This window comes from Lynx rufus, unplaced genomic scaffold, assembly GCF_022079265.1.
Source record: "Lynx rufus isolate CCGP_SWC_20201006 ecotype Redwood Valley unplaced genomic scaffold, mLynRuf1.p SCAF_3, whole genome shotgun sequence".
Taxonomy (NCBI): domain Eukaryota; kingdom Metazoa; phylum Chordata; class Mammalia; order Carnivora; family Felidae; genus Lynx; species Lynx rufus.
In genome coordinates this window covers 3,981,626-3,996,626 of record NW_025814845.1, presented here as the reverse complement: position 1 = coordinate 3,996,626, position 15,001 = coordinate 3,981,626, and positions in this window count along the sequence as shown.

Below are 15,001 nucleotides of genomic sequence, written 5' to 3'. Positions count from 1 at the left end.
TACTTTGTTACCTTAAGTTCGGTTATAGAAAAATGGCTATTCTTTTAAATTCCTCACCCCCTCTGTAGTACTTGTGTCATTTACAGCACAGAGCACTGTGCTGCTGTTGGCCATTTTAAAGGATGATTCCAAGGTTTGCCTGAATCTACTACAGTAGACGTTAGGGAGGGAGGAAACATTTCCAAACCTTTGCTTTCTTTTTCTTTTTAAACATCCTGGTTTGCAACAGTTGAGGAGGGAATGTGCCTTTTTCAAAAAAAAAAAAAAAGTCACAGAAAAGATCTAGAACGAAGGCTGCTGTTTGCTCTTAACCACCCTCACAAACATAAGCCGATTTAAAATGTGAATGAACAGACGTCTTGTGACATAGGTGACACTGGGGAAGACCATGCAAGGTAGGGTGGTGCAGGTAGTTATGACTTTAACGTGACTATCAGTTTTCGTCTGAGAACTCACGGGCGAAACCACGGGCGAAGCCTGCACACACTTCCTCCACAGACACTGCCCCCCTCCCCAGCTCATATCCTGCTCTCCCTTTGCCAACTTCCTGAACAGACCCTCCTACGGAGTAGGATGCTTCCCTGCTCACCTCCTGTCCCCTTCCTTTTGTGCCTTTGAGGCCCCTTAAGGCTTTCCCTCGTGAAAATGCTAAAAACAAGCAAGAATCAGCAAAAGGGAAGCATCTCACCATCTTTGTTGAGGTTATAGGAAAAGTATGCCTGGTTTTCAACGGTCATGGCGACGTTGTCCCTCTCACCCACCTTTCCGAGGTAGTAATTCTCAAGAACGTCTACCGCTGTCTCCACCGACAAAGGCCAGGACCACGGCTGGTCCACACAGCACCTCCGTGTGCGTTAGGAAGAGTTCCTCCCAGATAGATGGCCTGGCAGATGGAGCTCGGACTGGATTTATTCCTCGCTTGCCCTCTCAGGCACCAACCATCACACAGAACCCTAAAGGGACGACCACAAGGCAGCCCCACCTCTGTGTTTTTCTTCCTTTTAAGCCTGCTCTTTCCTTAGGGAATTGGTTAGTGCAGTAAATGAAATGGGGGGCCGTTTTGTCTGCAAAAGACTTGAGTGAGATTTCCATTGTGTTGGTTAGTCGGAACTTTACGATTTTTTTTTTTACATGTGTGAAAGATTATCTTCTGATAGATGTGGGATGGTAATTCTTTGTAGTTCTCAAGTGAAATGTAGATCAACATTTCTTATGTATAATTGAATACATAATCATTAAGTTGACTAATTGGTTAATTTTTATTGAAATTTAAAACTTGGGTTTTTTTATATGTGTATATATGCTTGTGTGTACACATATAAATATTTTTTACCATATAAAAACTGCAGTAGCTGATTTTCTGTTTTCCTATTTTATAACACAATTATGTGGGCTGGAGAAATAGAAGACGTTTTATATTCTAGAAATTATTTTGGAAGCACATTTTTATAATGGTGTGGTCTCATTTTTAGCAAATGAAAGCACAAGTGATGAGTCTGATTTATATGAACAAATAGGAGTAGAAACCGCTGAGGATCATTTCATGACAGTATTTCCTCCCCCGTGCATTTCCAGTTGGTGCTTTCTGGGAAATGGACCCTGTGTACCGCTCACTTTTCCACCCAGAGGAGAGGATTCTGCAGTGTCAGCCATGTGTAGATGTGTACCTGCCAGGAGCTAGAAGGCTCCTAAGATGTTGAGAGAAGAAAAGGCTGTGATTTTTTTTTTTTTCCTCCTTCTATACCTCACTGCTTAGTAGCATCTTTCTTGAGAGGCTAGACCGTGACCTTTCAGGAAAGATGACCATGAATCAGGTCAGAGTGTTAAGTGTCAACATGAAATATTTATACTTCGCAGCACCAACTGTTTTTCAAGTATTACCTAAAACTCAGCTTATGTACTTGTATGGAGCTAAATTTTATGAGTAGACTGTGTAGCTAAGCTTTTTGGGGGATTTCCGGAACTACAGTACTTTTTAAGGAATTGAGAGGGCTCCTGAAAGTCATAAAAAATGAGAAAGCAAAACATGTCTGTCCTCCCGATATAAAGAACTTTATTTAGCAGATAGCTTATTAACATGTAGGCAAATGTCATGAAATAAATACTTCTAACAAAATTGGACAAGGTAGGGGTAGAACTGTGCTGAGTATTTATGGACTCCTACCTTGATTTTGAAGGATCTGTACTCATGAAATTTTGTTAATAGTGTTTACCAATAAAATCATTTTAAACACTTCTTAAGGTAGCGTTTCTTAACTTTTGGGGGTCAGAAATGAGATGATCTTATAGTTATGACAAAGTGAAAATTTCTCAAAAATGACCTCACAGTCTCGTAGATCATATTTTACCCCAATTTTTAGCCCCAGCCCCAAACATTTTGTGACCCTACTATGGGCCAAGCGCTATTTGTTAAACTAAGCTGAACACAGTATATTAACCCTAAAAAGCTCCATCCCGTTTCTTCACAACCTACTAAATAAACCACCCCAGAAAATGAGGATGTGATGTGGCTCGGCCTTTGGAATCGTTTTTGAATGTGTAAATGTCAGTATGAGCAGAAAACAAAATATTGCATAACACGTTTTAAGCATTATTGTAAGTCCCGCGTTAACAGTTCTGTGTCTGCTGCTCTAGTTTTGAAACACATTTGTATATAGATAGAGACGTTGGCGTCACTTTTGTTAAATAAAACAACTGTAAAACGTTCCCTGCCCTTTCATTTCACTGTTCGGGGGGGAGGGCCGTGTATTACATCACCTCGTGTGATTTGTTTCTGAAACATGGAAAGGCATCATCCTATACGGCTCAGGTGCCTTGAGTCCCACCGGGGTGTGTTCCGAATTAGATAACACCACTGATTCACCCGGCACACCCTGAGATGAACACCCCAGGCTGCTTTTTTGGTTTGCGCTGCCCTAAATTCATGCTGCTTTGGGCAGCAGTAACAGTTTTCATCCCGTGGTCCGTGGCCTCTTCGGAGGTGGTCTGTGGCCACCGAACCTGCCCTGTGTGTCTGGCCTCTCCTGGGAGGGGTTGGGGCGGGGGGAGCTCCCCAGCATTTGATGAGCCTGCTGGACCACATGGGCACGGCACTGACACCATCCATAAACACCCTTGCGTCTGATTGCACGCGTACCTGGGCGGAGAAGGGATGAGGCTATTTGGAGGGGAACTTGATTCCCGCATCTCATTCCACGGAGTCAACGAGGGAAAAGAAATGGGACCTGAGACCGTAAAGAGACGTGGGTTGCGTCAATTCAAGAATTTGCCGATTTCACCTGTTAGCGGAGATGAGTCGTCATCCTCCCATCCTACAGATCTGGTCTAATAAGTGGTCACCTTTGGTTATCTAGGGGAAGTGGAAATCAAATCAGGCAGTGGCAGCCTCTGGGGGGATTTGTATTGGGTGCGGACTGCCAGGGGTGGCTGCGGTGTGACCGGAGTAGGGGGCTGGGCGGGAGCTGACCTCAAGGCCAGAAAGTTAGGGAGTGGCAGTCACCAAGCCACGTTTTATTGGGAAGAGAATTTCAGCTCAAGAAAGATGAATGTGTACGTGAAGGTGAGGGAAGTAACGTGCAAGATGGTGGTGTGGCAGGAAGCACCCTGGCGTCTATCAAGCTCTTTTGCTTTGCACACGTAGAGCTCTTTGCTGCCACAGGTTACATCCAGTATGAATTGACTTCTTAAGGCTCTAGCACGTATCAGACACGTCGGTTGCACTGAACTACCGTTCTGAGGAAGGTGGTCTTAGTCTAGAGCAGTGCTGTCCAACAGGAACATAATGTGAGCCAAAACGTAATCTGAACTTTCTAGTAGCCACATTTGGGAGAGAAAAAAGAGCGGGTGAAGTTAAATGTTTTATTTCACCCAATACACCTAAAATACTGAAACATTTCCGGGGCGCCTGGGTGGCTCAGTCGGTGAGGCATCCTACTTCAGCTCGGGTCATGATCTCTCTCAAGCCCCACATCGGGCTGTGTGCTGACAGCTCAGAGCCTGGAGCCTGCTTCGGATTCCGCGTCTCCCTCTCTCTGCCCCTCCCCTGCTTGTTCTCTCTGTCTCTCAAAAATAAATAAATGTTAAAAAACTTTTAATACGGAAACATTTTCAATAAAATTTATTGAGATATTTTGTGTGTATAAACACACGCACGCATATACGAAGCATGTATTTATATACACTTTTGAAAACAAAGTCTTTAGAAACCTGGTACATATTTTAAACTTACAGAAGGTTTGAATGTTAATGCTACCTTTTCATTTATAAGGGGATGTAGTCTTACCAAAACATTAAAGCTGTGTTTAGTGACAAGATTTTAACTGTTTCAGTGTTTCCATTTAAATTAGAAATCCAGTGCTTCAGTCCCACTGGCCACATTTCAAATGTCCATCACTCATATGTGGCCAGTGGTTACCACACCGAACAGCCCGTGACAAGGTAGAACATGATGTGTTGTAAATATTAGCTTACTTGTCTGAGCTCCTTGATGAGAAGAACGGGATTTCATTTATCTATGGAGCTCTAAAACTAGGGTAGACCAGACTGGGCTGCACTAACTCACATTTAGGAAACACCAGTTCTGTGCCAGATTCTGCGTTAATGGCAGATCTATCTCTAGGCGGATATCTTAGAAAAATTGTTGTACATGTGGCTTTTTGAAGTTATATATATGTACATATTTTTTTAATGTTTATTTTTGAGACAGAGCGCGAGTGGGGGAGGGGCAGAGAGAGAGGGAGACACAGAATCCGAAACAGGCTCCGGGCTCTGAGCTGTCAGCACAGAGCCCGACGCGGGGCTCGAACCCACGAACGGTGAGATTATGACCTGAGCCGAAGTCGGACGCTCAACCCACTGAGCTGCCCAGGCGCCCCTTGAGGTTATATTTAACATTTATTTTGCAACCCTGGTTGGTCAGCCAAACAAATGTTTATTTCTCATTCACACTGCATCCACAGTGTGAGGGACCTGTCTGATGGAGGGCCCCAGCCCGTGGCTGCACCATCTGAACCCCGTGAGCTTCCTCATCAGTGTGACAGTGAGAGGGGGGGACGCTGCACACAACACACTGAACTTGTACTCATGACCCACTGCCCCAAAAGTGGTCACACCACCTCCCAAAGGGGCCAAGCGGTCCCACTGCCTTTGTGCACAGCACAGCGCACTGACCAGCATGGACCGCAGACCACGGGCCGAGTGCTGGAGGAGCGAGCATGGCAATCGCCCCATGTGAAAAGCAACTTGTCCACCTGACGGTTGTGAAATGGTAACAGTCCGCTAAGAGGTGGTGAAGGTCTGGAGAAACAGGGACTTCACAACGTGGTATTTGGCAATATCTAAACTTAAAGAAGCAATGTATTCTTTTCATCTGCGTGGCCCTGATTCCTGGTGAGATAGTATATTTCACAAGTGTTTCTTGGACACGACAGTTTTTCCGTGTATGGCCTGCTGGTTTTCCTCATCCGTTTTACTACTGAATTATTTATTTTAAATTTTTAAGAGCAAATGTAGCCGCTATTAAAAATCTCCACAAAGAAAAAAATTTCCCTTCGGGTGCGGTGTTTTGGGGCTTTGTTTCCGAAGTCCTTCCCTACCTTGAAGTCACAAAAGGGTTTTTTACGTGAAATTTAATATGAAAAATAAACCTCCACACAACAGTGAACACTATGACAAAATGCAAACTGTCAGATACAGGCTTCGTAAAACTCTTTTCCGAAAGGACCTGGGTCCAACTCTTTTGATATGTCAGTACCAGGTGAATTACTCACTCAGGTATCCTAACACCCATTATCAGAGAGTCAATGCTTTGATCCCTGTGTGGAACTCTGCCTCTAAATATCCAGGTTCCATATTTGTGTGGCTCTATGGCTGGGCTTCTGTGTTGCTGCATTATACGGTTTATTGCAATTCTTCTCCCAAAAATTCTAATAAGACAGTTTACCATTGACAGAGGTACATATACAGTGAGGAGACTTTCCTTGTTAGATATTATAAAGCTATATAATGGTCTTGGCCATTCTTGGCTCTTTGCTCTTCCAAATGCACTTGAATATCAGCCCCGGGGCGCCTGGGTGGCTCACTCAGTTAAGCGTCTGACTTCAGCTCAGGTCATGATCTCACGATTTGGGAGTTCGAGTCCTGCGTCGGACTCTGTGCTGACAGCTCAGAGCCTGGAGCCTGCTTCGGATTCTGTGTCTCCCTCTCGCTCTGCTCTTCCCCTTGCTCATGCTGTTTCTCTCTCTCTCAAAAATAAATAAACATTACAAAAAAAATTTTTTTAAAAAAGAAAATCCCTGTTGTGATTTTGATTGGAAAAGCACTGAATTTACAGATGCATTTGAAGAAACTTTGCATCAGTGGCAACATGTTGTTACCATTCAGCCTGGTAATTGATTTGAAAATGTAATAGAAATAAAGTTGTGCTGGACCAATAATGTTTTATAATTTTTTTCCCTTTATTCAGGGGAAAAGGCTTCATTCACGGCAACAATAAAAACTATAGGCTGCATGATCAATTAAAACAATGAAGCAGGAAGAAAGAATTTTAGAGCATCATATCACTTGCAATAAGATAGCAAAATTGCCAAGTGCAAATTCAATATTTAAATGTTTTTCTTAATGTTTCTTTATTTTTGAGACAGAGAGAGACAGAGAGTAAGCAGGGGAGGGGCAGAGAGAGAGGGAGACACACAATCCGAAGCAGGCTCCAGGCTCTGAGCTGTCAGCACAGAGCCCGACGCGGGGCTCGAACCCACAAACCGCGAGATCCTGACCTGAGCCAAAGTTGGACACCTAACTGAGCCACCAGGCACCCCATCATAGTCAATATTTTAAAAATCAGTGCAGGGGCACCTGGATGGCTCAGCTCTTGACTTTTGATCTCAGCTCAGGTCTTGATCTCAGGTTCGTGAGTTCAAGTCCCAAGTTGGACCCCACACTGGGCATGAAGCCTGCCTAAAAAATAAAAATAAAAAATAAAACTCTGTGGATTTCCTACACATCAGTAGGGGAAATAACTCTTGTAGGGATGCTCCCATCACTTCTACTCTACAGTTTAGAAAAGTCCGAACCAGTGTAATGGGAAATCATAAATTAAAATGAGCTTCTTTGTATTTTCTATGTAAGCAAAAGATTAGAGCTTGAAAGAAATAATACTGGAAGAGACCCAAGTTTCCATAGAGTTTCGTCATAATTTTCGTGTTTCAGCATCATTTTTTCCATAGGTTTTTGGAAGATATATTTTAACCACCTAAGGCAATTCCCTTCCATCCATAAGTTGCCTTTCCACCCCCCACCAACTACAATTGTTAAATTTATATAACGTATTTGAGTACTTTTTCTTTCTTAAAATTCTAATGTAGTATATTACTTGAATACATTTTTCTCCTGTTTCCTCTTCTTTATGTTCCAAAAGGTCATGGAATTTATTTATAGTCATCTTGTCATGATTTATGTGTATATACTGCTGAGTTTATAGATCTAATGTTGGAATCTGTGTAAATGGTACTGGTCCTGTAATTTCCTCTTTTAGTACTGTCCCTATACTATTCTATTATCAAGATATATATGGGTGGGTCACTTTCTTCACTTCTCCATTTGATGCAAATTGTTTCAGAGAATAGAGATCAGCTGGTCCTCAGAGGGTTAATCCTCCAGCAAAAACATCCTGAAGGAGCATCCTTAGGAGAAAAGGAGAAACATGGATGGGGGGAAGGGAAGCTTGGAAAGTCTCAAATACTGATGGGATTTCTACACCGATTATATATTTTTTCAGGTTATCTACCTTTTATTAAGTCACTTGTGCCCCTCTATGCCATTCAATTCCATATACTTAGAACAATATAAACAATAGCCATGTCTTTTTGGGGTTTACACGCATGTAGGATGATGCACCTTATATTATTTCGCGGGACACACGAGTCCATACGCCTTCGTGTGGAAAAACCACATCCCCCATCTGAGTCAATGCAGGTCAAAAAGTCAACCACTTGACAAGGTGTATATTAATAACGTTCCAAAAATGAGTTTTCGTTCAGCTCATGAATGCGGCCCCCAAAACCCCCCAAAGCAAGGTCTGCTTCATGCCAAGCAAGCTCGGAGACGTGTCTCCACGTGGATAAAGAGCAGCTAGGAAGCAAACGGTGCCCGTCCGAGAACGAACCTTCACCGAGTTGAGAACCAGTCCCTGTGCAGCTGTTGCTAAAGCTCTCACGCCTTCAGACGTTTTCCAGGGCGCCGATCATTCATTTTCCACAGTCCCAGCGCCTAGCATCTGGGCTTTGTTGGCAGGACTGCGGCAGGCCTACTCCAGACTGTTTTGGGGGTATGCTCACCTTCAGAGGACGTAGGGTACCAGAGCGAAGAGCCTCTTAGGCGAAGAGTTGTGTGATGGCAGCACTGAGCCCACGCTAGTTGGAAAAATATAGCAAAACTCAAATTTGTAGCGGTTCAGATTCAGCTAAGATCTACGTATCCTTGGGTGACTTCCGCCGCGGGGTGGGGCAACATTCCTGCTAACTTACGTTGGGGGCCATATATTTCAGACGGCAGAGTACAAAATAGACAGGAGAGGGGTGGAGGAGGAAAGAGGGCTGGCTCACTGTCGCCTCAGCCAGGTGACACTTACCATGTCCCCACAGTCCACGGGCTAGAATTGGTTCAACAGCTTCAAGGGAGATTAGGAAATGCAGAGGAGCAACATGGAATATTTGGGGAGGAACAACTTAGACAATCACTGTGTGTCTTTGAGCCCGTAACTCAACCTCTCTGTGCCTCAGCGCGTGTAGTACGAGCCCTGATTTTACAGCCAAAGCGAACATATTTTATATCTTGCAGATCACGAGAATTCAAGCACCCAGGTGGTACCTCAGATATTCAGTGTTTATTTACCAATCTGTGGAACACCTTTTCCGCGGAGACACATGATCGCGACATGGCAGTGAACAGAACAGCGAGACCCTTGCCTTCACGTTGCCTGGAGCTGTCTACTCAGAGTGTGGTCTGTGGACCGGTAGCACTGGAGTCACCTGTTACCTCGTGAAAATGACCACGTCTCCAGTGCCATCCCGGACCTCCCGCAGCAGAATCTACAGATCTCTGGGGGACTTGTGTGCGCATGACCGTTTGAGAAGCGCTGGCCTAGAATACTGATCGTGTCTGCCTTCATCTGGCGGATTCTTTGTTTCCTTTCTCAAGAACACCTGCTCTGATTCTCTCCACCCCACCCCCATCTCGGGGTTAGGGATTAGACGTTGCCATGGCACTGCTAGTGATCTTGGAAAATGAGAGGGGAGCGGGTGCTCACGGTCCGGTGGGGAAGCCGGCACACTTTGTGTTATCAGAGCAAGCGGCCAAACCAGAGCTGTGGGCTGTAATTAATGGTAATATGAGCCAGGGGTGAAGGTGGGGGGGGGGGGCAGCAAGCAGGGACTGAGACGGTTAGGAAATGAAGGTCAGCGTCCTGGGGCTGGACAAGCTGGGCGCGGAGTCACAGAGAAACCCAGGGTTGAAAGAAGTGAACCAAGATGCTGTAGCAGCCAAGTGGTTAAGAGTTTGCTGGGGCCTCATCTCTCTCTCTCTCTCTTTTTTTTTTTTTTAATATTTTTTAAGGTTTATTTATTTTTGAGAGAGAGACAGAGACAGAGACAGAGACAGAGCATGAGCGGGGGAGGGGTAGAGAGAGGAGGAGACACAGAATCCAAAGCAGGCTCCGGGCTCTGAGCTCCGTCAGCACAGAGCCCGACACGGGGCTGGAACCCATGAACCGTGAGATCATGACGTGAGATGAAGTCGGGCGCTTAACCGACTGAGCCACCCAGACGCCCCGAGCCTTATCTCCTAAACTCACCTCTTACAAGCCTACCTCCTGCTTCCTCTGCATCTGTCATTTTATGGTGGGGTCACAGGGGAGCTGGGACTGAGGGCAAGACCTCTCAGGACCTCGTGGGTAGTAAGCTTGTGAGTTCAACTCTGAAGTTTGAGAAGCACGGCTTTATCGTGCACACCAGTCCCAGAAGATCCCCTTAAGGTACAGCTCCCAGCTCTGCCTGTCCGAGGATGACGGTGCTGCTGGTCTAGGGACCATGCACTGAAATCTTCACGTTTTCTTTTATAAACACCGAACCAACCACAGCTGTTGGCTCAAACAGTTCAGAGCCCGATTCAAACCTTCTTACTTCTAAGAACTGATGCACAAAGTACCTGCATTCTTTACGGTTTACCTTTGTGAGCCCAGTACGTGCAGCCATAAAGTCTCCAATCTTCTCCCAAAGCTCAAGGGCAGTTAGTGAGCCAGACTGTGGAATAAACAGCCAGCTCTCCGACATCTCTGCAGCTCCAACAAGGCGGATCCTGAGACATCTGTCCCTCGCTCCAAATCCCTGCCCCTTCAATGTCAAACCTCAAGAGTCTAATCCTGCAGCTTCCTAATAAGGGAATTTGAAGCCTGGGTGTGTGTGTTTCTCCCAGGCACTTTGAAGAATGGTTTATAATGAACTCCTAGAAACATCCTTTGCATGGGTGGGCCTCTGGAGATCCTGGCGCCGGTCTCATGGCTTTAAAAATCACTGGAGAGGGGTGACTGGGTGCTCAGTTTGTTAAGCGTCTGACTTCAGCTCAGGTCATGATCTTGTGGGTCATGAGTTCGAGCCCCGCGTCCAGCCTGCCACTCTCAGTCCACAGCCTGCTTTGGATACTCTGTCTCCCTCTCTCTCAGCCCCTCCCCCGTGCTCTCGCTCTCTCTCAAAAATAAACATTAAAAAAAATAGAATAATGGAAACCAACTTGACAATAAACTTCATATATTGGGAAAAAAATAGAATAAATAAACATCGCTGGAGAATCTGGGCAGGTGCTTCCAGACCAAGCAGGTGGCATGGGAGTCACCTCCCACCAGCCAGAACCCGTCCTCCTCGTCGCTATTGTTGTCGCACTTAATCTGTCTCCAAACTTTTCCGAGGAACAGAAGCAACTTGACCCTTAGAAAACTAAGCATTTACCCTGGGTTTTACACATCATCAACCTGGCAAGTCACTTCATTTCTCCCAGCCTCAACTCTGTGCAAACCCCTGTCTTTTAAAGGGCTGGGTAGTCTATTTAGAGGGAAAAGGGTGTTCCTCATTCTAGTCTTTTTTCATTTTGGCAGAGATTTCACTATGAAGTCCGTACGAGAAAACCACGATTTAGAACCCAGAGGTTCCTCAGATAGAACGAAAGAAAGATCACTGTTGGCAGTTATCTTCGTAACTCACGTAAATATCCTCTAAAACCTGGGAGTTATCTGCGTGTTCAAGTACGGCTAGAATTGAGATCCCGGGGAAAGCTAAAAATAATAAACGCTTAGCCATAAAACATATTTTAATGGAACATTTATTTTGAGGGCAAAATACATTCTCACCTGTAAAAGGTGGGGGCTGGGCTAGACCGTAATCGCCATGCTATTGATTGTTATATTACGATTGCTATCATCAGGGAGAGCTGGAAGGGACTTTATTCCAATACAGGGAAACCGCTTTCTCAAAACAGCTTTCTGATGCTCATACGCTCCCCCCCCCACCCCCACGGGTATTCTCGGGAGGGGGTGGGGGGGCTCACGGTAGAAGAGCACACTGTCTCTGCCCTCTGGGGGCCGGCAGGTAGCAATGCAAGGGAACACAGGAGGTACAGAAGCCTCTGTGCCTTTAATTGCGAAAGTCATTCTTTTTCCAGTGGGGGGAGGGGCGAGTGGGGGCGGGCGCAGGTGGAGCCGGGTCCCTGAGTGCCCTTCTGTGCAAGGCCTTTCCTGGCAACGTGAGGGTTCCCATCAACGTGCTGGAAATGTTCCCTTTGCCCCATTGCGGCCCCCTTTGTTCCGTTTGTCCCCCAGAGAGGCCGAGCTCTAGGGACTAAAATAATCGGGTCCCCTGCCCTCTGGCTTCAGTTTGGGCCGCAGGATGAAGACGTCAGCTCTCTCATTGCCAGATTGTGTTAGGAGCCCCTATGTTTCTCTGCCTAACGCCCCAGCCGGGGGCAAGGCTAGTTGTGCGGGGCGGAAGTTTACACAGACTTGGGGTCCTCCTTTGGAAAAAGAATACAAAAGTATAACCATAAATGTAGGCGTAAAATGAGTATGTATGCAGAATGAGAAGCGAAATCACAACTTTCAAAATTAAAAACAAAAAACTTAATACCACAGGCTTCAAAAAAACCTACCCGTACCTCAATGATATGTTTTCCGTACCTTTTCATCTGTCTTCTCTTTATGACCGTGAAGTTTTCATCAATTCGGTCGTATGCTCAACAGAGAAAACCGGAAACTTTGACCTTTATTTGTAGCTGCTTGAATGCTACATCACTGCATTATTAACGTGCCAAATAAAATTTTGTTAATGGGAATAGAGTGAAATAGAATTTCTCTCTGACAGGAGAATGTTTCTGTTGACCAAGGGGGTCAATGCAAACTGAACTCTCTGCTTATAATTTTGCACATCTGTTGGCTGGAAGGATTTCCCACAGACTAGCTTTTGGCTTCGTATACTTCAGGTTCCTTCTTTTCCCTCTACTACTCACGTACTTCTGGGAGCAAGGGTCCAAAGCACACATCTGAGTGGCAGGATAGCCCATGGTCTTGCAACTTGATGTCACAGAAGACCCCAAGGCTCTGGAGGCCATTCCTACGTGGCAGTTTTTACAGTAATTGTCCACAGGAGGGACTGGGTGTGGTGACACTTTTGTGTGCAATTTACAAATTAAAGATTTCCTAAACCCAACGCCTCCCTAACTAGATTTAAAATACTCCAGGGGCGGGGCGCCTGGGTGGCTCAGTCGGTTAGGCAGCCGACTTTGGCTCAGGTCATGATCTCACAGTTCGTGAGTTCGAGCCCAGTGTTTGAGCCCCGCGTCGGGCTCTGTGCTGACAGCTCAGAGCCTGGAGCCTGCTTCGCATTCTGTGTCTCCCTCTCTTTCTGCCCCTCCCCCCCGCTCACTCTCTCTCAAAAATAAGCCAGCATTGAAGAGAAATTTTTAAATACTCCAAAGCCACCCAAGCAGGAGGGGGAATGTGACGAAGGAAAAGTCTGAGTGGAAAGAAAGATCGTATGCAACTGTGGGTTAAATATCTCACTTTTGAACAGTTTACAGAAGCACATGACCATGGGAACACATTGCTAGCTATGCTGTCCAGGCCCTCCAGCTTCAGTTGTTGGAGGGTCCTTCCTGCTACAGCACCTGTCCCTGAGTCCTATGGTCACCTCCTCTCCTTGCTCCCTTATTCAGGTGTCCTTGACCATACCCTTAAATAGGCCAACTCTTCCCTGTCACAACCTTTAGATGCACAACCCCAGTCCTGCCAGCTATGATCATAACAGAGCCAACATTTATCAGCTCGCCAGTGTCCCAGTTACTGTGCAGAGAACTTGGCATGTATTGACCCATTTATCTTTACACCAACCCAAGAAAGTGCTACAAGTACCATCGTGACTTGAGTCCCAGCCTGTCACTTAGTAGCTCTGTGACTTGGAGGCCTAGACAGTTCGAATGGCTTGACCAAGTTCCTTGCAGACAAATTCAGGACAATCTAAGTTTGCACAATATCTGATGGGGGAAAGTCTGGAAAGCACTGCTAGTGGTTATCGGAGGTCGGAAGGGAAACAGATCCAGTGAAGAAGGTTCAGGAACAGCAACTGATGTAGTGAAAGGCATCCCGGGACAGAAACAGCCTCATGGACAACAAGATAGGAGCAAGAGTGGGGGGTACCTCCAAGAGACCATGGTGGAAGTCTCAATCCAGTGGACAGATTTCAAATTTCATCTATCCATTTATCCATCCATCCATCCATCCATCCAGGACTACTTATTGAGCACCTACATCCCAAGCATCGGTAAGCACTGAGGATCCATGGTGAAGGAGACGGGAACAGTCCGTACCCTCATGGAGCCTAACTCCCTATTGGTGAAGATTGGCAATTAATGCACTTGTTTGTTTACTTAATTTGTCCTTCTAGCAGATCTCGTTCTGCGATGAGAACAGGGTAATGTTTGCAGAGTGACCTGGGAGAAGGGAGTGAATTATTTTACATGTGGTGTTCAGGGAGAGCCTCTCTGAGGAAGTGACACGTGAGCAGAGATCTCAAAAAAAACAACAAAAAAGAGGGGGGAAATGAGGTTCCCAAACACCAGAGTGAGACTGTTCCCAAAACAGGGAATGGCACAGGCAGGAATTGAGTGCTGGTTCCTTTGTCTCTTGTTGGCTCCCCCCCATAATGGATTTGTGGGGAGGGTCATCCCTAACCCCCTTTGTCCTTCTGCCCACAACTATTCTTTTTTTTTTAAATTTTTAATGTTTATGCATTTTTGAGAGGGGGGGGGAGAGAGAACAAACAGGGGAGGGGCAGAGAGAGAGGGAGACACAGAATCCGAAGCAGGCTCCAGGCTCTGAGCTGTCAGCACAGAGCCCGCCGCGGGGCTCAAACCCACGAATCGTGAGATCATGACCTGAGCTGAAGTTGGTCGCTCAACCGACTGAGCCACCCAGGCGCCCCCCACAACTATTCTTTGATGTACTGTTCATCAATCATATTTTTTTCATTGCTACGTACCTTCTAGAAGAAAGAGAACCTAACAGGAGCCAAAAAACCTAAGCATGGTCCTGACCCTACACAGAGTCAGGTAGCTACACAGAAGAGAATTACCTTCTGGCCATTCACTTGATCATGTCCTGGGTACTTAGCAAAACTCAATGAGCCACTGTTTCACGGGGATACTACATGGTGCAGAGAGATCAGTGAAAGGCAAACTGAATGACCTGGGTGAGTGGCTTAGCTGAGACATAAGGAGGGCCCCCTGTCTCCTTTCTGGTACCCCATCACTTCTCTCCAAGATCCCCAGTCTTCCTCTTCCTCCTCCTCCTCTGGGTTCCAGGGAAGGATACCAGAAATCTGCCTTCTGGGTTTTGCCTCTTGGCAAGAAGAAAACATTTCACCTTGGAGGTAAGCCTTACTCGGGACAGAGTTCTGCCATATCACCC